Genomic DNA, 23,544 nt, shown 5'->3' with positions numbered 1-23,544 from the left:
TTCAATTTTGTGTTTACTTCTTAGGGCTTTTATAGGAAGCCTGTGAGTTTCATCCTCTGTCTATTATTTAAAATAGTGTGGATTTTCCTACTTGATATCCTAACTGGCTACCTTCTTCCTGCATCATTTAAATAAGCAAACATACTTGATCTTACTTCAGCCATGCATGTCTGGTGTCTTTCAGTCTAAAGCTCTTATTTATATTAGTAGAATACCTTGATAGTAAGGTCTCTTATTATTTCAATTGATCCTCTCAACTCCTAGAAGTGGAACAAAATATCTGTTTTGATTCCCATTTCAGATTGAGGAAACTCTGTCATAGATGATTAAGAAAATTATCTGAAGTCTCCATGCAGGTAAGAGACAGATTACAGATGTAAGGGAAGATGTTATAATTCAACTCCAGCACATTTTTTTATTGTGTTTTAGGTTTTGGGGTACATGTGAAGAACATGCAAGATTGTTGCATAGGTGCATACGTGGCAGTGGTGTGATTTGCTGCCTTCCTCCCCTTCACCTATATCTGGCATTTCTCCCCATGCTATCTCTCCCCAACTCCCCACCCCCCGCTGTCCCTTCCCTATTTCCCCCCAGCAGACCCCAGTGTGTAGTGCTCCCCTCCCTGTGTCCATGTGTTCTCATTGTTCAACACCCACCTATGAGTGAGAACATGTGGTGTTTGATTTTGTGTTCTTGTGTCAGTTTGCTGAGAATGATGGTTTCCAGGTTCATCCATGTCCCTACAAAGGATGCGAACTCATCGTTTTTGATGGCTGCATAATATTCCATGGTGTATATGTGCCACATTTTCCCTGTCCAGCCTATCATCGATGGGCATTTGGGTTGGTTCCAGGTCTTTGCTATTGTAAACTGTGCTGCAGTGAACATTCATGTGCATGTGTCCTTATAGTAGAACGATTTATAATCCTTTGGATATATACCCAGTAATGGGATTGTCCAGCACATTTTTTATTATATCACTTTGTCATAGAACATAACTTCCAAACTTAAAGCTTAATCTATGGCATTGTTGTAAAGATCACAAGTAATGATACACATGAAAGTGGTTTTTGCACATAAGACTATTCAAGACTCTTCAGTTCATAGAAAGTCTCCTGACCTTGCCTCCAGCCTCTAATAGTTTTGTGATAAAATTTTTTTAAAAACCTTCCTATTAAGTTCAACATTATTATTTCCAAAATATCAAAATTAGAATATGACAATGACCTTTAATCCAAATAATTATGTGGTGTAGCTGGGTGCCGTGGCTCATGCCTCTAATCCCAGCACTTTGGGAGGCTGAGGTGGGTAGATCACTTGAGGTCAGGAGTTTGAGACATGCCTGGCCAACGTGGCAAAACCCTATCTCTACTGAAAACACAAATACGTTAGCTGGGCATAGTGGCAAGCCCCTGTAGTACCAGCTACTCAGGAAGCTGAGGCAGGAGAATTGCTTGAACCAGAGAGGCAGAGGTTGCAGTGAGCTGAGATCATGCCACTGCCCTCCAGCCTGGGCGACAGAGCGAGACTCCATCTCCATAAATAAATAAATAAATACATAAATAAATAAATAAATAAATAAGTGGTGGGACCTGGCAATGGTGTTTTGGGAGAAATGCATATAATTGAGGAAAACAGGAAAGCAAGATAATGATGATGTAATAAATAATAATTTTCATTTAAGACCAGTACATTCAAAGGTAAAATTGAATAAGGCAATAATGTAATTATATAAAAAATAAGCTTATTCTGGAAAACCCTGTTTAGAAAGAACCAATTGATCTGGATTAATCTAATACATGCTGAATCCAAAGAAATGTACCTGGATACAGAATTTTGTAGATTGAGGACTTAGGGAAATGTACTATCTTCTTTTAGAAAGCCTTCTGAATAAATATTCCCAAGAAAAGATATTTGGGTCTATCCTTTTCTATTGGCTATCTTTAAAGCAGCCTTTCCCCAGTCAAGATAAAAAATTAAAAATGTGCTGATATTACTATTAATTTGGCTTCTTTTAGAATACAAGAAGCCAAATCAATTTTTTAATACATATTTCATTCTGTAAATCTAGATGTGAGTTATAGAAATGACCGTCTCCAACTCCTTATGTGTATACCAATGACAAGAAGAAACCACACTATAGTCTCTAAAAAGTAGGTAGTCTTGATATAGCTTATTTTTAGGATTTAGTTTTTATTCTTGAACGATGTCTTAAAATTGTACCTTTGCATTCCACATCTCCGTAACTATATGTATAAATAGGGAGCCATTAGTTGATATCGATCATGAAGTTTGACGTGGTCCTGAACTTCAAAATTTGAAAACTAATACATTTCTCACTGTATGTGTCAGTTTAAGACAGATTTTCCATTATATAAAGCTACATATAGCTTAGTTGGTCTACGATTTTTCCCAAAAGAATAATCATTATGTCCCAAATCATGTGGTGCAGGCTAGAGAGGAAGAGGCAAGTACCTGGAACTGTGAACTGGCTCTAGGTAGAAAGAGTCAATGACACCTGATGAGTTGAAGTAAACCTCAGTAGGAAGAATACAGACAGCAGATGGTAATGCAAGAAAACATTTGGCCTCCTGACTGCCCAACACAATGTAATGAAGGTGCCTCTACAGGCAGTACTCTGAAACTCAGTGGAGCAAACGATAAATCTGTCACAGTTTTCTGTCCCAGTTACAGAGCCAGCATTTAGGAAGAATTAGCCAACTGTTAGAAGGAGAGAAAAATAAGAGCAAAACAGAAACCCAGCCTTCGAAGACTCTTGTACTAATTAGATGACAAAAGTAGGATTTTTGACACTTGAAATAACAGAAAAAAGATATGAAAGGAGAACCCCATCTGAGGCAAGTGACAAGATCATGTAAAACTGGAGACGGAGTTGGAATTAGTGTAGTAGAAAGACTAACTTGCTCCTGAGTCTCCTGATGGTTGGAGCGTCTTAAATCCCTCTTAACTAAAGTCAGGCTTGGGCCTAAGCCTGGGACAAGACATAAGAATTATGATGATGAGGTAAAGCGTCTCCCAATAGAAAGAACATGAATAGATTTTGCAACTGAGAAGCCAGTAGGTCCTAAAACAATGACACAGTCATTCGGATAACTTCTGATTTCTTAATAGCCACTTAACTTTAACAAATAAAAACTTGAAACTTACTCCAGGTCTTAGGTAAGTGATTTTTGCTTGGTTAGACTTTTCACAGGCATGTTTAGTTAATATTAACAGCATTACTACTTAATGCTGCAGCTGATCTCTGAAGTCATGGACCTAGAGAAATCTTAAAATTTAAAAGTTTAATTGAATACTGAAAGAAGTGCTCAAGAGAAAATGAGGAATAATATATAAATGAAGACACACATTATTTCTTCAATTATTCCTATATTTGTTGAGTTTCTACCTAACATATAACAGGATCAAGCAACTAAAGTTACTAATACAAAAGTTTTTTTAAAATGTCTATAATTGAAATACCTTCGTTAGAGGCCACCAACCTATAAGAAAGATAAGAAAAAGTGAAAATCATTGTTTGAAAAAAATGTTTAACTTAATCTCTTTTATATTAGATTCAAACCATTTAAAGTTCAAGTTTCTATCAGGGTTGTCTCTCCCAAACTTTTCTTACTCCCTAATATGGCATTGAATTTCAAGAGGAAAACGTGGTCACAGTTCATTTTCTGAGTGTAAGTCTCTGGCCTTGCTCATCCTGTGTACCTGGTATGGTCTCCTGCTGATGAATTTAGAGGCTGGTGAAAGATGTGGGATGTTGTCTTAGCACTGGCAGTCTGTGATTTCATTAGCTCCCAGGATCATAGTTATTTTCCCCGATTCATTGTCTCCAGTTCCATATTAGCAGAAAATGTACATATTTGATTCTCGGGCACAACCTATATGGTTCTTCAATTAAAATGTCTACTTTGCAACTCCACCTTCAGAGTGACCTTGCCCCCTTCAAATTGCAGCTTTGTGGGAGGCATGAAAGCTCTTGTCTCAGCCACATTTTGCTCCATCAGTGGTGTTACTGAATAACTTACAGATTGACTATGTATCAATAAAGGTCAACAGGGAAGTAACGTTATTTGTGGCTTTTTCATTTGCACACCAGCTTCCATCAATGCCATAATATATCCACACAGATAGACAATATGGGTCTCAACCATGAGTGGATGGTGAGAACCAAGACATACATTTCAAGTATTTCGTCCTTTTGCTGTCTCTATTCCATCATGACTCCTCTGGAAATCATCCAGAGAGACCTAGCTTCAGTTTGCAGAATGATTTAGAGATAGTAGGGATGAGAATTCCATTGTGCTACATTGTCAATTCTCTCAATGCTATGACTTAAATGTAAACTGAAAGTTAAAGTTTCTGACTTTTCGTTTGATATAGACACATGCTTGTAAGGGAAGAAGGTTAGAGCATCATCTTTACATGGACTGGAAAAAAAATATTCTTTCTCTTCACATTTCTTTTTATCAATCTCAAACCCCTTCGAGGAAGTGAAATAGGTCTTGATTTCCTGAGAGGAAAATGTGCAGAAAGAAGGCAAGAAAGACAGACAGCGAGAGGGTACTAGAACAAGAGAGAGAACCTGGTTCATGTCATGTCAGTTTCCTAGCTGAATTCTTAAGCCTCTTGACTGCTTCTGCCTTTGCTTAGCTGTGCAGTACTGTCAGAGTGAGTTTTCTACAATGAAAACCTGATCATCAACTTCCCTCCTTAAAAGTCTTTGAAAACCCTGAGAGAGAGAGAGAGCAAAAGAAAGAGAAAGAGAAAGAGGATTCATATATTTCAAAGATATTATCTGCATTTGATGTATGATGTGAAATTATGACATTCCTGAGTAGTCAAATAAACTCAAGTTACAACAGCTCCTCTCATCAAATTCACCAATGACTAAATGTTTGACAAATAAACAGTATAATTTTAAGCACTTATTTGGGCTAATTACTTTCTCTTATAGTAAATTCCTATATTACTATATGACTAAGTTTACTTTAGTTTTATTTTATTTTTCTGATTTTTTATTCTCCTGTCCTTCTGCAAAGCTTCTAATTCTCAAACACCTCTGAAGGTCTGAGTTACAAAACTGTGTATATGTTACTCTTATGTTTTACAAGTAAAACTTCAAACTCAATAAGCAATAACCAGAATACATTTATCAACATACTCAAAACATTCTTTAAATTAGAACTTTATTTTATCATCTAAATATCTGTAGCTAGTTATATTATATATAAATATATAAAAATTATATTGCAAGTCTTATACAGGAAAGTAGCAATATTTAAATTTGTTTTTTTATTTTACTTTAAGTTCTGGGATACAAGGACAGAATGAGTAGGTTTGTTACATAGATATACATGTGCCATGGTGGTTTGCTGCACCCATCAACCCATCATCTAGGTTTTAAGCCTTGCAATGCATTAGCTATTTGTCCTAATACTCTCCCTCCCCTTGTCCCCTAACCCTCGACTGACCCTGGTGTGTGATGCTCCCCTCCCTGTGTCCATGTGTCTCATTGTTCAACTCCCACTTACAAGTGAGAACGTGTGGTGCTTGGTTTTCTGTTTATGTGTTAGTTTGCTGAGGATGATGGCTGTATTCTTTGTATTTCCTGAATTTGAATGTTGACCTGTCTTGCTAGATTGGGGAAGTTCTCCTGGATGGTATCCTGAAGTGTGTTTTCCAACTTGGTTCCATTCTCCCTGTCTCTTTCAGGTACTCCAATCAATCGTAGGTTTGGTCTTTTTACATAGTCCCATATTTCTCAGAGGTTTTGTTCATTTCACTTCATTCTTTTTCTCAAATCTTGTCTGAATGCCTTATTTCAGCAAGATGGTCTTCAAACTTGCATATCCTTTCTTTTGCTTGGTTGATTTGGCTGTTGATACTTGTGTATGCTTCATGAAGTTCTTGTGCTGTGTGTTTCAGCTCCATCAGGTCATGTATGTTCCTCTCTAAACTGCTTATTCTAAGTTAGAAGTTTCTGTAACTTTTTATCAAGGTTCTTAGCTTCTTTGCATTGGGTTAAAACATGCTCCTTTAGCTCAGCAGAGTTTGTTATTACCCACATTCTGAAGCCTACTTCTGTCAATTCATCCATCTCATCCTCTGTCCACTTCCACGCCCTTGCTGGAGAGATGTTAGTTATTTGTAGGAGAAGAGGCACTCTGGCCTTTTGGGTTTTCAGTGTTTTTTAACTGATTCTCATTTTCATGAGTTTTTCTAGTTTCTATTTGGATAGGGTTTTTGCAGGATTTTTGTTGTTGATGATGATGTTGTTGTCACGTTCTGTTGTTTGTTTTTCTCTCAATGGTCAGGTGCTTCTCCTGTAGGGCTGCTGTTTGCTGGGGGTTCTCTTCAGGCCGTATTCATCTGGTTCACTCTCGTGCCTGGAGAGGTTCACTTGAGGAGGCTGGAGAATTGCACAGATGGTGCCTGCTCCTTCCTCTGGGATCTATGACCTTAAGGGGCACCTACCTGATGCCAATAGGAACACTCCTGTATAGGGTGTCTGACAACCCCTATTGGAGGATCTCACCCAGTTGGGTGGCACAGGGAGCAAGACCCATTTAACAAAGCACTTTGTCCCTTGATAGAGGGAGTGTGCTTCACTGGAGAGAATCTGCTTGTCTGGACTGCCCGGATTTCTCAGAACTAGCAGGAGGAAAGTCTAAGTCTGCAGGTCCATGGAGACTGCAGCCACCCTTTCCCCTAGGGACTCAGGCCCAGGGAAATGGGAGCTCTGTACCTGAGACGCTGGCTGGAGTTGTTGGAGTTTCTGCAGGGAGGCCCCACCCAATAAGGAGGGATGGGTCCAGGGTCAGGCCTGAAGAGGCACTCTGGCCACAGTCTCCCACTGTGGGGGATACCTCTTGGGACCGAGCCATCCAGCCTCCCTGGCTCTGGCAAGGAAAAGCACAGCCTAGAGCTATAGAGATGGCTGCCACCATTCCCCTGCCCTGCAAGCTTAATGTGTTAGGCAGCTATCAGTCCCAGTGTTGGCTGCTGCCCCTCCTGGAGGGACCACAAAGGGTTCAGACAGCAGGCAGCCACAGCTGCGGTGCTAGTTACCCCTCCCTCTGGGAGCCCAGCGGACTTAAGCAGATTCTAGCTTCCTGGTTATTGAGAATCTGCACAGCTCTGTGGTTGGGACCCTAGGCCTTGGTGTCATGGGTTCACGAGTGGGACCGTCTGATGCACAGTTCCGTGGAAAAAGCACAGTTTCCCTGGCTGGGGAGCAAACTCACCCACGGCCTCCCTTGGCTGGAGTGTGGGGACTCCCCTGCCCCGTGTTGCTCTCAAGTGGGCCACTGCACCACATTGCTCTTCCTTCTTATTCATGGGTCACACCAGCCACCTAATTAGTTCTGATGACAGAACCTGGATTCCTCGGTTGCTGGTGCAGGATTCGCACACTGTTGTGGTTCCTCCTATGGGAGCTTGTGATTGCCGCTGCTTCTAGTTAGCCATCTTGGCCCCTCCAAAATTAGCAATTTTTTTCATCATGGTTCAACATCCCTAAGTCCTATTCCAGGGTATGTTGGGTTTTTCATTTTTTAGTATTTTTATTATTTGCCTCTATATTTTCATAAAATCTGCTTATACAGTTATGTCTGGTATTTTCAATTTTGTCATGTGCTGTTATTACAAATTGTTTGCAACCCATATTCACCCTAAATATTATTTTAAAAATGTAAATTGTTCTATGGCTGGCACCATCTTGGTTAAGTTTTCTGTTACTTGTAGCCCAAGGCAATGTAAAATGACACATGGCCACAACACTGTTCGGGAAATCCCATCTCCTACCTAGCCCTTTTCTTCAAAATTTAGCTTTCCCGTTTCTTCTTCCTGTGAAGTCTACGCTGTCACCACTATTACCCTATACACACACACAAACACACATACACACACACATACATACACACACACATAAATACACACACACACACCCCGTTTGTATTTTCTCACACCACCACAGGAATATATCAATGCTCTCTCTTCATGATGTTAAAGGTATGAACCACTTGTCTGATATTCCAATGAAATTGTCACTACTAAACAGTACAGTCAAGTGTCCTTCAACTTTTTACTATTATAAAGAATGATTCAGAATTTTCAGAAATTATTCAGTACACACTTACAAAGCCAAATTTTTCAGTTTCTGGTTCTGCTGTTTATTAATCTTTATTGTATGCTTCAAACTACTTGAAAAGTTCTTCCCACTTCTATTATAAATACCAATTTATTAGGTAAGAATCTCAGTTCAGGAGAGTAGCAAAAGGGTAGTCTATTCAGGGCTGTATCATAATCTTCAAAAAGAAGGAAAGGTAAATGTACACTTTGCAAGTTACCCCCTCCAGATGATCCTAACATGCCTCCATAACCTACTCCTGATGACCGTCACTTTTCTAAACTTACCACCAAAAGCTTTCTTCTGAATCTGTGACTCTAGGTATTTATTATAAATTATTGAATCCTAAATGCATATCTCCATAACAGTTCTTTTAGCTAAACTTGAGACATATAGACAAAATCAGGCTGACTGTCTCCGATTAGATTCCCGTATTTTGAAGATATACTTCAAACCCAACATGTTCAAAACTTCTTTGAAAATCTCCTGCTTTTCCTTGAAATACTGTCTTTGTCAACAAAACCATAATTTAACTAGTCACCCCACTCAGAATCTTGACAATCCTTCTTAGGCTTCCCTCTTTCCACTCTTCACTCTGTACATTCTGTTGCCAAATTCTAGTTCAATGCCATCTTCTAAATCTCACACAAATCTATTAAATCCTCTCTAGTCTCACGGCTAATGCCTTGGCTCAGGCCATGTCAGTTTCCTAGCTGAATTCTTAGGCCTCCTGACTGCTTCTGGTCTTGCTCAGCCATGCGGTGCTGTCAAGTGAGCTTTCTGCAATGAAAACCTTATCATTACAACTTTCCTGCTTAAAACTCTTTGACGACACTAAGGAAAAAATAACTCCTGGTTTCAGCTCTGATTCAAATTCTAAAGCACTATCTCAACTCAGGCAGATACAAGTGAGGCAATACAAGAAACACATGAACACCACTTTACATTTGCCTCGGCGTATTAGTCAGGGTTCTCTAGAGGTGCAGGACTAATAGGATAGATGTATATATGAAGGGGAGTTTATTAAGGAGTACTGACTCACACAATCACAGGGTGAAGTCCCACAGTAGGCCATCTGCAAGCTGGGGAATAAGGAAACCCGTCCAAGTCTCAAAACCTCAAAAGTGGGGATGCTGACAGTGCAGCCTTTAGTCTGTGGCCAAAGGCCCAAAAGCCCCTAACAAACCACTGGTGTAAGCCCAAGAGTCCAAAAGCTGAAGAAATTGGAGTCCAATGTTTGAGGACAGGAAGCATCCAGCATAGGAGAAAGATGGAGACCAGAAGACTTAGCCAGTCTAGGCTTTCCGCGTTCCTCTGCCTGCTTTTATCCTAGCTGCACTAGCAGTGAATTAGATGGTTCCCACCCAGATTGAGGGTGAGTCTGCGTCTCCCAGTCCACTGACCTAAATGTTGATCTCCTTTGGTGACACCTTCACAGACACACCAAGGAAAAATACTTTTCCTCCTTCAATCCAATCCACTCAGTATTAACCATCACACTAGGAAACTTGTTTCTCATTGTGAAAAAAACCATCCCTGAAAGTGACTGAGGTCGGCAATGTGAATAATATTGAACCCTTGTAATGCTTGTACTTCTACTGTCAGGCATCCTTAGCACTTCCTGGTATGACCAAGGCTGCCCATGCTAATAAGCAAAGAGAGTGGGTGTTGAAAGCCTAGATTGGGCTTGTTGCTATTTCTTCATCCGTGAAAAAAAGGCAAAATTCATCCAAGATGAATGCTTATAAGCCACTCCAGAGGTTTGTGTCTCTCAGGTGTATTTCAAGGTACTCCCTACAACAGTGAGGGGGAACTCACTGCCCTCTCCCCATTCTATTCTCCACTCTGCACCTAAACAGATACTGCAAACCATATTTTCTGAGCCTAGGATATCTGTTTCTGCAAACAGCCCCAGTACTAACTCAGGGTTTCAGTTCACCTATCCAGAAGGTTTTCAGTCATATAACCATAAATTCCACATAGTTTAACTCCTGTTACTGTAGGTAACTACATCTAGGGAACAACTGCTTGTGGAATTCACAGACTTCTTGGATTTACCAAATGAATTAAAATCATCAATCTAAAATAGTTCTGTCTTTTTTTTTTCCAAAACAGACATTTCTTTATTCTTGAAATACACTGACTTATGATGATAATCTAGCAATTAATTATGGCTACCTCTATGTTAACTTCATTTATTTTCTTTCATCATAGCTCCATTATTCTCATTCACTCCAGCTTCTAGGCATCTCTTCTCTTTATTTTTTTTCTGTTAATGGTTTATCCACCCAATAGAAGCTTTTCATTTTACGATAATTGGATTTTTGACATGAAATCAAACATTGCTTTTAACCCTTGAAAAGAGTTCCCTTGCATCATTTTCTGTTCAAATTTAGATTAATAATGTCATCTATTCTTAGAATTACATCAACCATTATAAAGTTTATCCCCAAAGAAAAACTTTTCAAAGGTTATAAGCAATCAAATGACTATTTTTTATATATATAAATGATGTGGCCCACTCTCAATTTAATTTCATTTTCTTTAATTATTTGCTGCTTTAGATATGGTTTTATTATATTATTAGGTAACATTCTATTTTCTTAAATAAAGGAAAATCTTAAAAAATCACTTAAAACAAAAAAGCAGAATATCTCAGAGTATTACTCTTACCTCTAATATCTTACCTCTAAACACTTAGCATTTCACTGTTTCTTATTGGTCAATTTCCAGGAAAACTCAGATCTACCTTTCATTCAGCTGGACCAATTTCCTGAAAAGAAATAGAGCAGTGTCCTTGAAATTCATGGATTGACTTCAGAATATCTATGAATTCTTTAAAATTACATAAGAAAAGGTGAATATTCATATGTAACTGTTTACCTTAGAATGATGGCACATAGATTTCAGAGAATTCTCAAGTGTGTTCCTTGAAAAGCATAAATACTATTGAACTCTCTATTACAAGTATTACTTTGACAAAACAGTTAGAATTATGTTAGACAAACATAAATATCCTTCTTAGTTTGGGCTTACGGTATATTTTCTATGAGAATATTAACATGTGTTATTACCAAAAAAGCCTCTTTTAAAAATAGTACTGAAAAATGACATTAAAATTTCCATATTGAAGTCTAAATGGATTTAGACAGATTCATTGTTTAAACTAACTCATGCTGTGCTGAGAAAACTATTATAAAAATCATGTCTTTAAAAAGTTGTAATGCTCCTATTGAAAATCTAATGTCCCAGTAAGATTCTGATGTTTTTCACTGTGAATTGTTAATTCTTTTTCAAGTTTGTTTAAGTAATAAAATATTTTAAGTGGCATATATTACTTTATATATGTACAACTTTTTTTAAAGTATATACTTTAAGTTCTGGTATACATTTGCAGAACGTACAGGTTTGTTACATAGGTGTACACATGCCATGGTGGTTTGCTGCAACCATCAATCTGTCATCTACATCAGGTATTTCTCCTAATGCTATCACTCCCCTAGCCCCCCAACTCCTGACAGGCCCCAGTGTGTGGTGTTTCCCTCCATGTGTCCATGTGTTCTTATTGTTCAACTTCCACTTATGAGTAAGAACATGTGGTGTTTGGTTTTCTGTTCCTGTGTTAGTTTGCTGAGAATGATGGTTTCCAGCTTCATCCATGTCCCTGTAAAAGGCATGAACTCATCATTTTTTGTGACTGCATAGTACTCCATGGTATATATGTGCCACATTTTCTTTATCCAGTGTATTATTGATGGGCGTTTGGGTCTGTTCCAAATCTTTGCTATCGTGAACAGTGCTGCAATAAACATACATTTGCATGTGTCTTTATAGTAGAATGATTTATAATCTTTTGGGTGTATACCTAGTAATAAGATTGCTGGGTCAAATGGTATTTCTGGTTCTAGATCCTTGAGGAATTGCCACAGTATCTTCCACAATGGTTGAACTAATTTACACTCTCACCAACAGTGTAAAAGTGTTCCTATTTCTCCACATCCTCTCCATCATCTGTTGTTTCCTGACTTTTTAATGATCACCATTCTAACTGGTGTGAGATGGTATCTCATTGTGGTTTTGATTTGCATTTCTCTAATGACCAATGATGATGAGCATTTTTTCATATGTTTGTTGGCCACATAAATGTCTTCTTTTGAAAAGTATCTGTTCATATCCTTTGCCCACTTTTTGATGGAGTTGTTTCTTTCTTTCTTGTAAATTTGTTTAAGTTCCTTGCAGACTCTGAATATTAGCCCTTGTCAGATGGAGAGATTGCAAAATTAAATTATTCTCCCATTCTGTAGGTTGCTTGTTCACTTTGATGAGTTTCTTTTGCTGTGCAGAAGCTTTTTAGTTTAATTAGACCCCATTTGTCAACTTTGGCTTTTGTTGCCATTGCTTTTGGTGTTTTCATCATCAAGTCTTTGCCCATGCTTATGTCCTGAATGGTACTGCCTAGGTTTTCTTCTAGGGTTTTGTGGTTTGGGGTCTTACATTTAAGTCTTTAATCCACCTTGAGTTAATTTTTGTATAAGGTGTAAGAAAGGGTTCCAGTTTCAGTTTCCTGCATATGGCTAGCCAGTTTTTCCAACACCATTTATTAAATAGGAAATCCTTTCCCCATTGCTTGTTTTTGTCAGGTTTGTCAAAGATCAGATGGTTGTAGATGTGTGGCATTATTTCTGAGGCATCTGCTCTGTTCCATTGGTCTGTATATCTGTTCTGGTATCAGTACCATGCTGTTTTGGTTACTGTAGCCTTGTAGTACAGTTTTAAGTCAGGTAGGGTGATGCCTCCAGCTTTGTTCTTTTTGCTTATGATTGTGTTGGCTATATTAGCTTTTTTATTGTTGTTCCATATGAAATTTAAAATAGTTTTTCTAATTTGGTGAAGAAAGTCAATGGTTGCTTGATGGGAATAGCATTGAATATGTAAATTACTTTGGGCAGTATGGCTATTTTCATTATATTAATTCCTCCTATCCATGAGCATAGAATGTTTTTCCATTCATTTACGTCCTCTCTTATTTTCTTGAGCAGTGGTTTGTAGTTCTCCTTAAAAAGGTCTTTCACATTCATCATAAGTTTTATTCTTAGGTATTTTATTCTCTTTGTAGCAATGTGAATGGGAATTCACTCATGATTTGGCTCTCCGTTTGTCCATTATGGGTGCGTAGGAATGCTTGTGATTTTTACACATTGATTTTGTAACCTGAGACTTTGCTGAAGCTGCTTATCAGCTTAAGGAGCTTTTGGGCTGACATGATGATGTTTTTTAAATATACAATCAAGTCACCTGCAAACAGAGACAATTTGACTTACTCTGCTCCTATTTGAATAACCTTTATTTCTTTCTCTTGTCTGATTACCTTGGCCAGAACTTGTAATACCATGTTGAATAGGAGTGGTGAGAGGTGACATCCTTGTCTTGTGCTGGTTTTCAAAGGGAATGCTTCCAGCTTTTGCTCATTCAGTATGAAATTGGCTGTGGGTTTGTCATAATAGCTCTTATTATTTTGAGATATGTTCTATCAATACTTAGTTTATTGAGAGTTTTTAGCATGAAGCGGGGTTAAATTTTGTCAAACGTCTTTTCTGTATCTATTGAGATAATCATGTGATTTTTGTCATTTGTTCTGTTTATGTGATAGATTATGTTTATTGATTTGTGTATGTTGAAGCAGCCTTGTATCCCAGGGATGAAGCCGACTCGATCATGTTGGATAAGCTCTTTGATGTGCTGCTGAGTTCGGTTTGCCAGTATTTTACTGGGGATTTTTGTATCGATTTTCATCAGGTATAATGGCCTGAAATTTTCTTTTTTTGTTGTGTCTCTGACAGATTTTGGTATCAGGATGATGCTGGCCACATAAAATGAGCTAGGAAGGAGTCCCTCTTTTTCTATTGTTTGGAATAGCTTCAGAAGGAATGGTACCAGCTCTTTGTACCTCTGGTAGAATTAGGCTGTGAATCCATCTGGTCCTGGGCTTTGTTTGGTTGGTAGGATATTAATTACTGCCTCAATATTAGAACTTGTTATTGGTCTACTCAGGGATTCTAATTCTTACTGGTTTAATCTTGGGAAAGTATGTGTGTTCAGGTATTTATTCATTTCGTCTAGATTGTCTAGTTTATTTGTGTAGAAGTGTTTATGGTATTCTCTGATTGCAGTGTGTACTTCTGTGGTATTGGTGGTGATAGCCCCTTTATCATTTTTTATTGTGTTTATTTGATTCTTCTCTCTTTTCTTCTTTATTAGTCTGGCTAGTGGTTTATCTATTTTGTTTATCTCTAAAAAAAAACAGCTCCTGGATTCATTAATTTTTTGAAGGGTTTTTTTTGTGTCTCTATCTCCTTCAGTTCTGCTCTGATGTTAGTTATTTCTTATCTTCTGCTAGGTTTTGAGTTGGTTTGCTCTTGCTTCTCTAGTTACTTTAATCGTGATGTTAGGGTGTTGATTTTAGATCTTTCTCACTTTCTCTTGTGGGCATATAAATTTCCCTCTAAATACTGCTTTAGCTGTGTTCCAGAGTTTCTGGTACATTGTGTCTTTTTTCTCATTGGTTTCAAAGAACTTATTTATTTCTGCCTTAACATTGTTATTTACCCAGTAGTTATTTAGGAACAAGTTGTTCAGTTTTCATGTAGTTGTGTGGTTTTGAGTGAGTTTCTTAATCCTGAGTTCTAATTAGTTTGCACTGTAGTCTGAGAGACAGTTTGTTATGATTTCTATTCTTTTGCATTTGCTGAGAAGTGTTTTACTTCCAATTATGTGGTCAATTTTAGAATAAGTGTGATGTGGTGCTGAGAAGAATGTATATTCTGTTGATTTGGGTAGAGAATTCTGTAGAAGTCTATTAGCTCCACTTGGTCCAGAGCCAAGTTTAAGTCCTGAATAACCTTGTGAATTTTCTGTCTGGTTGAACAGAAAATTAACAAGGATATTAATTAAATTAACACATCACTTTAATATTGATTCAATATTGATTTAATAATTAATTAAATCAATATTAAATAATATTGATTTGATAATTAATTAAATTAACAAATAATTAAATAATATTGATGTAATAATGAATTAAATTAACACATCACTTTAATATTGACAGTGGTGTGTTAAAGTCTCCCACTATTATTGTGTGGGAGTCTAAATCTCTTTGTAGGTCTCTAAGAACTTACTTTGTTAATTTGGGTACTCCTGCATTGGGTGCATATACGTTTAGCATAATTAGCTCTTCTTGTTGCATTGATCCCCATACAATTAATTAATGCCTTTGTTTGTCTTGTTTGATCGTTGTTGATTTAAAGTCTGTCTGTTCAGAGGTTAGGACTGCAACCCCTGTTTTCTTTTTTCTTTTGCTTTCCATTTGCTTGGTAAATCTTCCCCCATCCCTTTATTTTGAGCCTATGTGTGAGTTTCCACGTGAGATGGGTCTCCTGAATACAGCACACTGATGGGTCTTGACTCTTTATCCAATTTTCCAGTCTGTGTATTTTAATTGGGGCATTTATACCACTTACATTTAAGGTTAATATTGTTATGTGTAAATTTGATCCTGTCATTATGATACTAACTGGTTATTTTGCGTCTTAGTTGATGCAGTTTCTTCATTGTGCTGATGGTCTTTAAAATTTGATGTTTTTATAGTGGCTGGTACTGGTTTTTTCTTTTCATATTTAGTGCTTCCTTCAGGAGCTCTTGTAAGGCAGGTCTGGTGGTGACAAAATCTCTCAGCATTTGCTTGCCTGTAAAGGATTTTATTTCTCATTTGCTTAGGGAGCTTAGTTTGGCTAAATATGAAATTTTGCATTAAAAATTATTTTCTTTAAGAATGTTGAATATTGGCCCCCACTCTCTTCTGGCTTGTAGGGTTTCTGCAGAGGGATCTGCTGTTAGTCTAATGCACTTCCCTTTGTGGGTAACTCGACCTTTCTTTGTGGTTGCACTTAACATTTTTTCCTTCATTTTAACCTTGGTGAATCTGACAATTATGTCTTGGGGTTGCTCTTCTCAAGGAATATCTTTGTAGTGTTCTCTGTAATTTTTTCACGTGAATCTTGTCCTGTCTTGCTAGGTGGGCAAGATGGCCAAATAGAACAGCTCTGGTCTGCAGCTCTCAGTGAGATCAACACAGAAGGCAGGTGATTTCTTCATTTCCCACTAAGGTACATGGCTCATCTCATTGGGACTGGTTAGATAGTGGATGCAGCCCACTGAGGGAAAGCTGAAGCAGGGTGGGGCATCCCCTCACCTAGGAAGTGCAAGAAGTCAGACTCCCTCCCCTAACTTAGGGAAGTCATGAGGGACTGTACCATGAGGAATAGTGCATTCTGGCCCAGATAGTACGCTTTTCCTACACTCTTCACATCCCACAGACTAGGAGATTCCCTTGGGTGCTTACTCCACCAGAGTCATGGGTTTCAAGGACAAAACTGGGCGGCCATTTAAGCAGACACTCAGCTAGCTGCAGGAGTTATTTTTTCATACCCCAGTGGCACCTGGAATGCCAGTGAGACAGAACCATCCATTTCCCAGGGGCTGAAGCCAGGGGGCCAAGTAGTCTAGCTCAGTGGATCCCACCCCCACAGAGCCCAGCAAGCTAAGATCCACTGGCTTGAAATTCTCACGGCCAGCACAGCAGTCTGAAGTCTACCTGGGATGTTTGTTCGTGGTGCGGGGAGGGATTTCTGCCATTACTGAGGCTTTCCCCTTACATGTAAGCAAAGCTGCCAGGAAGTTCAAACACCACAGCTTGGCAAAGCCACTGTAGCCACACTGCCTCTAGATTCCTTCTATCTGGGCAGGGCATCTCTGAAAGAAAGGGAGCAGCTCTAGTCAGGGGCTCATAGATAAAACTCCCATCTCCCTGGGACAGAGTACCTGGGGGAAGGAGCAGCTGTGAGAGCAGCTTCAGCAGACTTAAATGTTCCTGTCTGCCAGCTGTGAAGAAAGCAATGGATCTCCCAGCACAGCACTTGAGCTTTGCTAATGGACAGATGACCTCCTCAAGTGGGTCCCTGACCCCCATGCCTCCTGACTAGGAGACATCTCCCAGCAGGGGTCGACAGACACCTCATACAGGAGAGTTCCAGCTGGCATCTGGCAGATGCCCTCTGGGATGAAACTTCCAGAGGAAGGAACAGGCAGCAATCTTTGCTGTTCTGCAGCCTCCAGTGGTGATACCCAGGCAAACAGGATCTGGAGTGGACCCCCAGCAAACTCCAGCAGACCTGCAGCAGAAGGGCCTGACTGTTAGAAGGAAAACTAACAAACAGAAAGGAATAGCATCGACATCAGCAAAAAGAACAACCACACAAAAACCCCATCTGCAGGTCACCAACATCAAAGACAAAAGGTAGATAAATCCATGAAGATGAGGAAAATCCAGTGCAAAAAGGCTGAAAATCCCAAAAACCAGAACATCTATTCTCTGCCAAAGGATCACAACTCCTCTCCAGCAAGGGAACAAAACTGGACAGAGAATGAGTTTGACTAATTGACAGAAGTAGGTTTCAGAAGGTGGGTAATAGCAAGCTCCTCTGAGCTAAAAGAGCATATTCTAACCCTATGCAAGGAAGCTAAGAACCTTGAAAAAAAGTTAGACAAACTGCTAACTAGAGTAACAAGTTTAGAGAAGAACATAAATGACCTGATGGAGTTGAAAAACCCAACATAACAACTTCATGAAGCATACACAAGTATCAATGGCGAAATCAATGAAGCAGAAGAAAGGATATTAGAGATTGAAGATCAACTTAATGAAATAAAGCATGAAGACAAGCTTAGAGAAAATAGATTGGAAAGGAATGAACAAAGCCTCCAAGAAATACAGGACTATGTGAAAAGACCAAACCTCCATTTGATTGGTGTACCTGAAAGTGACAGGGAGAATGGAACCAAGTTGGAAAACACTCTCCAGGATATTATCTGGGAAAACTACAAGTTTTTACAAGTTCATTATCCAATCTGATCCACACCCTACCAAAGTTGATGGGACAGACATCATTTTCCTCAATAGATGTAAGTTTAAAAGTTTAAATGACTTCTATTCATGATCACACAGTGAGTAAATTATGGAGCAGAGTCTTATATCCAGGATTTCTAATATCAAGTCTAGCATTTTTTACCATCAGTAACCACTCTGTCTTCTTAGACAGAGGAAAGGAAATTATTTTTATTATTGCTTCCAGGAGATACACTCAATTCCTAACATTTTTTAAGAGAATACTCAAAATAGAGAGATACCTCTGTTTCTTAACATATGTTATCATAATGCAATGAGATGGTATTATGAGATAATTTTTAACATATTTTAGTTATTGTGACATCAGTTATTAGCACATGCACACACAGCTTTGAGAGAGGACTTTAAAACTTATATTAAAATTTTATTTTTTCACTAGATTTATTTAATAGACTCTGCCTTCTTTATGATGAACCAGGATCATTATTTTGATGATTTCTGCTTTGCTAGGCTGCAATTCAATAATGGGCCGTGAAGTTATTAAACAGAAAGGAACTTTTTATTCCCTATAGCAAATATCTGTAGGTTGAATTACAGTTGCTGATTTTATTTCCCTTCCTGTTTTTCTCACCCTTAACTGTTACATCTTACTGTTTTGCTTCATTCTTTTGTCTTCGGTATCTCCTATTTGCCCTATTTATTTTTATCTTCCTAGGGGATTTCTAATAGATTATCAGCAGCTACCTAAAAGGAATCTAGATAACCAAACTTGTATCAGTTAACTTAGTTTCATATGTTTAGACATTTGCATCCTTGAGACTTGAAGGTAAGGTTCATGAGTTGCCATGAGACATGGTTCTGTACAATTCTTTTTAGTTGCTAATGTCTGCACTTCTGGAATATTACTATTATGCTATATAATGCACAGCTTAGGATATGTAACCGGTAGGAAGAGTCACACAGAACGACAGAGGGAAGGTTACATTTTTTATTCTAAATGGAGTGTTTTTCTCTGTAGGCTTCTGCATAGAACTAATGCATTCTTTTTATGGTCAGATAAATGAATGAAATTTACACATTACTCCATTCTTTTTGATAAAACTGTGGAATAGTTGCCATTTCAGCTTACTCTGTATTTCTTAGAGTTGGGGATTGGTGATATTAAAGTTCTCTTGATTGATCTACAAGATAATTCCTCTATCATACTGTTTATATTATGATAGGACACAGTTTATTTTAGACATAAATAAATATTTAAATCATGACAATTTCCCTCTGTTTTCCTCCCATTTTATATATACATGCCATGTAGATGGTAAGAAATAGTAAATATTATTCTTAAAAAGTAAAATCTTATATAAGCAGAATAAGTATGAAAAAAGCAATAAAATCTACATGAGAAATAGGACATGTTTTCCTTTACTATTTTATCCTTCTGAAAATATTTACAGTGATTATCAAAAACATGCAAACTATTTTACTTCTACCAAAGTATTTTACAAACACCTTTAAACTGGTATTGCTCAATATATGCAAAAGAAAACTGTCAATTAACTTATCACCATTCACTTTAGTAAGCACAAACGATCTAAAAAAAAGGACACGACACATATACTGTCTGATCATAGTTTAATCTGAGTTCTGAATCTGAAGGAACCAAACTCTTTAAAGAAATAAACATATTGGTTTTGTTATTATTTATTTCTGTTGAATTTAGATCTGAATCATTCCTCAGATTTACACTTGTTCTAAGGAAATGATGAATGTGAATATAGGTATATGCCTATAATGGAAATTTGTGAGCCCTGTTGAAATGAGGTCCAGAAGTTGTACTTCCAAAGATGCTTGTCTTCAAGCTAATTGCTTCCTGCCACTTTGGTGATCCCTGGTGCTGGCTGAGAGGACAGAGTCTAGCAGCTGCAGTAGATAAGCAGCCCATAACTGCAGGAACTCTCTGATAGGAGGGAAGCGAAAGCAGCTAACACAGGCCACCTTAGGAATCATGTGCTCTATTGCTTTGGCCTATAAATGATAATATTTCACAATTTTCTTGTGGTTTGCTTTTAAGATACAATGCCCCACTGAGCTATATCATAGTCTGAGACAAAAGGAAAGATCAATAATACCGATCACATCTTTATTTAAAAATTTATTAGTTTGTCAATCATTTTTTGCATTTTGCACTAATTATTATTTTTAAAAAAGATTCCACTAAATAGTATTTATCTTGATTACTAAGTTTTTTTGGTGCCCTAAATTTTGCACCTGAGGTGGGTAATTCACAGTATTTGTTGTATTGGATTAATAACCCTGTCCTAGTATATTCTGAGTGAAGCCTAATCATCTGTATTTTTTTTTTAATCGTTTCAGAGTTTGGTCACTGGACTTCTGCCTCAGAGGCACAGAGGCAGAGAATCATAAGCACTTCATTTTCCTCCACCTAGACCCACCCACATCTTAATAAGAGAGCTCCTCATGTGTAGTGATCAAGGCTCCTTTTGTGTCTCTTTTGAAGCCTGAGTCAATAGGAAGAATTGAGTAGATTTTTATTAAGTACATATTGGCATTGCTTTTCATCTCTCCTTATAAAATCTAGAGAAGTGATATTCAAAATTGATCCCAAAAGAAGTTACTGCATCATTTTTTTTCTATCTCTTTGCTAAGACTTTTCAAACTGGCATCACTTTCAGTTTGAAATACCTATAAAAGCAAAGAAGCCAAAGGCAAAAGTGAAATGAAACATTACACTTTGCTATTAGCATAATGTGGATATCAATTACACATAGTCAAAATTTTTGTTGCAAACATTTTATAGTTTGTTTATTCTTTTTAAAATATGTATTAAATATTTATTAAATACCCATTCTTTGGTGAGTCTACAAATAAACAAAAACATATTAGGAAATAAGAAACAATCTAAGCTTAGGTCTGGTAATGTAATGCTTGAAAAATAACCCCGGAGGAATCATAAAATATTTATTAGTTTAAAACCAAGTTAGATAGTGTAAACTTTCTAAAGCTTTATGGGATCTCATTAATGCATAGAAAATTTAACTGTAAATCCATTATTTCCAATTTATATACTGAAGGTAACATTTAAAAGTCAAAAATATTATACACAAAACAAATGCAAAACTGAAAAAGTTTCATATCATAAACTTGAAAAATCTTTTCCTGAGTTTTGCACAGCACACCTAGAGTGTAATAAATCATAAAGAAAAAATATTGGTTAAAATGGGTATAATTAACAAAACATGACAGGGAAATAAACATCAATGTTTTTATCTCTTTCATATTTTTGCATTATAAATTAAATGTTAACATTACATCATAAATTAAATGTCAACACTTGAGTATCAGTTGATCTGGGAATTCTCAATGGGCTATGGAAGTACTAATTACGAAGCCTTTGGGAACTCAAACTTACCTAAATCTCTTGGAAATCCTAAGAAAGCTATGAACTAAATAAATATTATTACAGCAACAATTCATGCATTAACAAACCCTAAATATTATTTATCTATACTTCCTCCTCCTTCCTTTCATTCATGCAATAAAAATATAAGCAATATAGGCACAGACAAGAGATAGAAACTGTTATGCAACAAAAGATTCATTTAACCTACAGCAACGATTTATTGAATCCCTCCTCTGTTCTTACAACTGTGCTGGTTATCAGAAAAGACTCACAGATCTGCGATATCCAACTCTCCAAAATTTCATGCCCCCTCTTTAATGACCCAGGCCTAGCCAAGCTTAGAACAACAAGCTGTTAGGGTCGGGTTGTTTGAATTTAGGATAGAGTGCAAAAGGAATCTTTGCTCTTTCATAATTGGAAGTATACATTCCCAGCTGTTAACCAAGATTAAACCTGGTAATTACATAAATAGGTAAAACCAAACTCGGGATCATTAATTTGTATCTGGGATAGACAGAGGATTAGTAAATACCAATGCATTAATCTGCTATAGAATCTATTGCACATTCATAACTGATATGGTGTAGCTCTGTGTCCCCACTCAAATCTGACCTCAAGAATTGTAATCCCCAATGCCAATGGAGGGCTCAGTGGGAGTTGAGTGGATCATGGAGGCATCTTTCCCCATGCTGTTCTCCTGATAGTGAGTGAGTTCTCATGAGAGCTGATAGTTTTAAAAGTGGCAGGTTTCCCTGCGCACTCTCTCTCTCTCCTGCCACCTTGTGAAGAAGGTCCTTGCTTTCCCTTTGCCTTCTGCCATGACTGAAGTTTTCTGAGGCCTCCCAAGCCTAGTGGAGCTGTGGGTCAATTAAACCTCTTTACTTCTTAAATTACCCAGTCTAGGGTAGTTCTTCCCAGCAGTGTGAAAACTAACACAATAACACATTTTCATTGTTTTCAGAAGTGTTGGGTCTCCTCCTGTTTCTATTCTGCAGGATCTCTCATGTTGTTATTTATTTGCCTTCATCTATTCTCATTCTATGTGCTGTAGCAAGAAGGCCATATTTACCCGAAGGTTCTCCTGTTATCTGTAAGCCATAGCCTGATCATCCCCTCAAAAATATCTCCAGCAGAAAATTCACATTACAATTCTAGGTTTTAATCTACAAAAATAAAATTAAAAGTTAGAACCATCTCTAAAGTACAAAATTTAATTCATTATTGTTTCCTTCCACCATATTCTTTATCTATAGTTTTTTCCTACTAATCAGTAACACATATTCCCCCTCATCTCTCAGTCCAGCTGCATTCTTCAGTCTCCTCAAATCTATGAGATGAAATTACAGAATTGGTATCCACAAAATGTGTTAAGAAAAATGTGTAGAAACACAAAATGATGGCATTGTGAACTTAATTTTGTTTATGGCCTTAGTAACAGTTAGTTACCTATAGAGCTAAATTGGCAAAAATAATATTAAAACTTTATCTACATGAATGTTTACACATGGTTTATAATTTTTACTTTTAAAAATCTAAATGTTTACTGAACTTTAAAAAAATTGTCAAATAGGCAAATATGCTTTAAAATTATTGGCAATTTTTGTGTAAAACATAATATAGTCATATATTGTCACTTATACTTTCCATTTTTAGGGCAGCCTGAATTCTAAAGATCCTTGCCAAGTACCAATTACATTTTCTATTGCCTTTAGCTAATCATAATTTAGTCTTCTATTAGAAAGTCTATTGAAGACCAGTTAATTCATTAGTACATGCTTAATGGGGTTTAGTTCTTAAGTCGATTCTGCATTTTACTTTGTGGCTTTCTACCTTTGTTTAACTAAGTCTCTGTAATCATTTTGTTCCATTTCTAATAACATTAGATTGGTAACTGTACAAAGGGTATGTTTAGAGTGTGAAGCTAATATATTAACTTTAGCACCTAATTCTTTCTAATGATTAACTGACAATAAAATTTCTTAAGTAACTTGGTAATCCTCACTGTGCAAAACAGCA

This window comes from Aotus nancymaae, unplaced genomic scaffold, assembly GCF_030222135.1.
Source record: "Aotus nancymaae isolate 86718 unplaced genomic scaffold, 86718_ANA_hifiasm-v0.15.2.pri h1tg000048l, whole genome shotgun sequence".
NCBI classification, from domain to species: domain Eukaryota; kingdom Metazoa; phylum Chordata; class Mammalia; order Primates; family Aotidae; genus Aotus; species Aotus nancymaae.
This window is presented reverse-complemented; position numbering follows the sequence as displayed.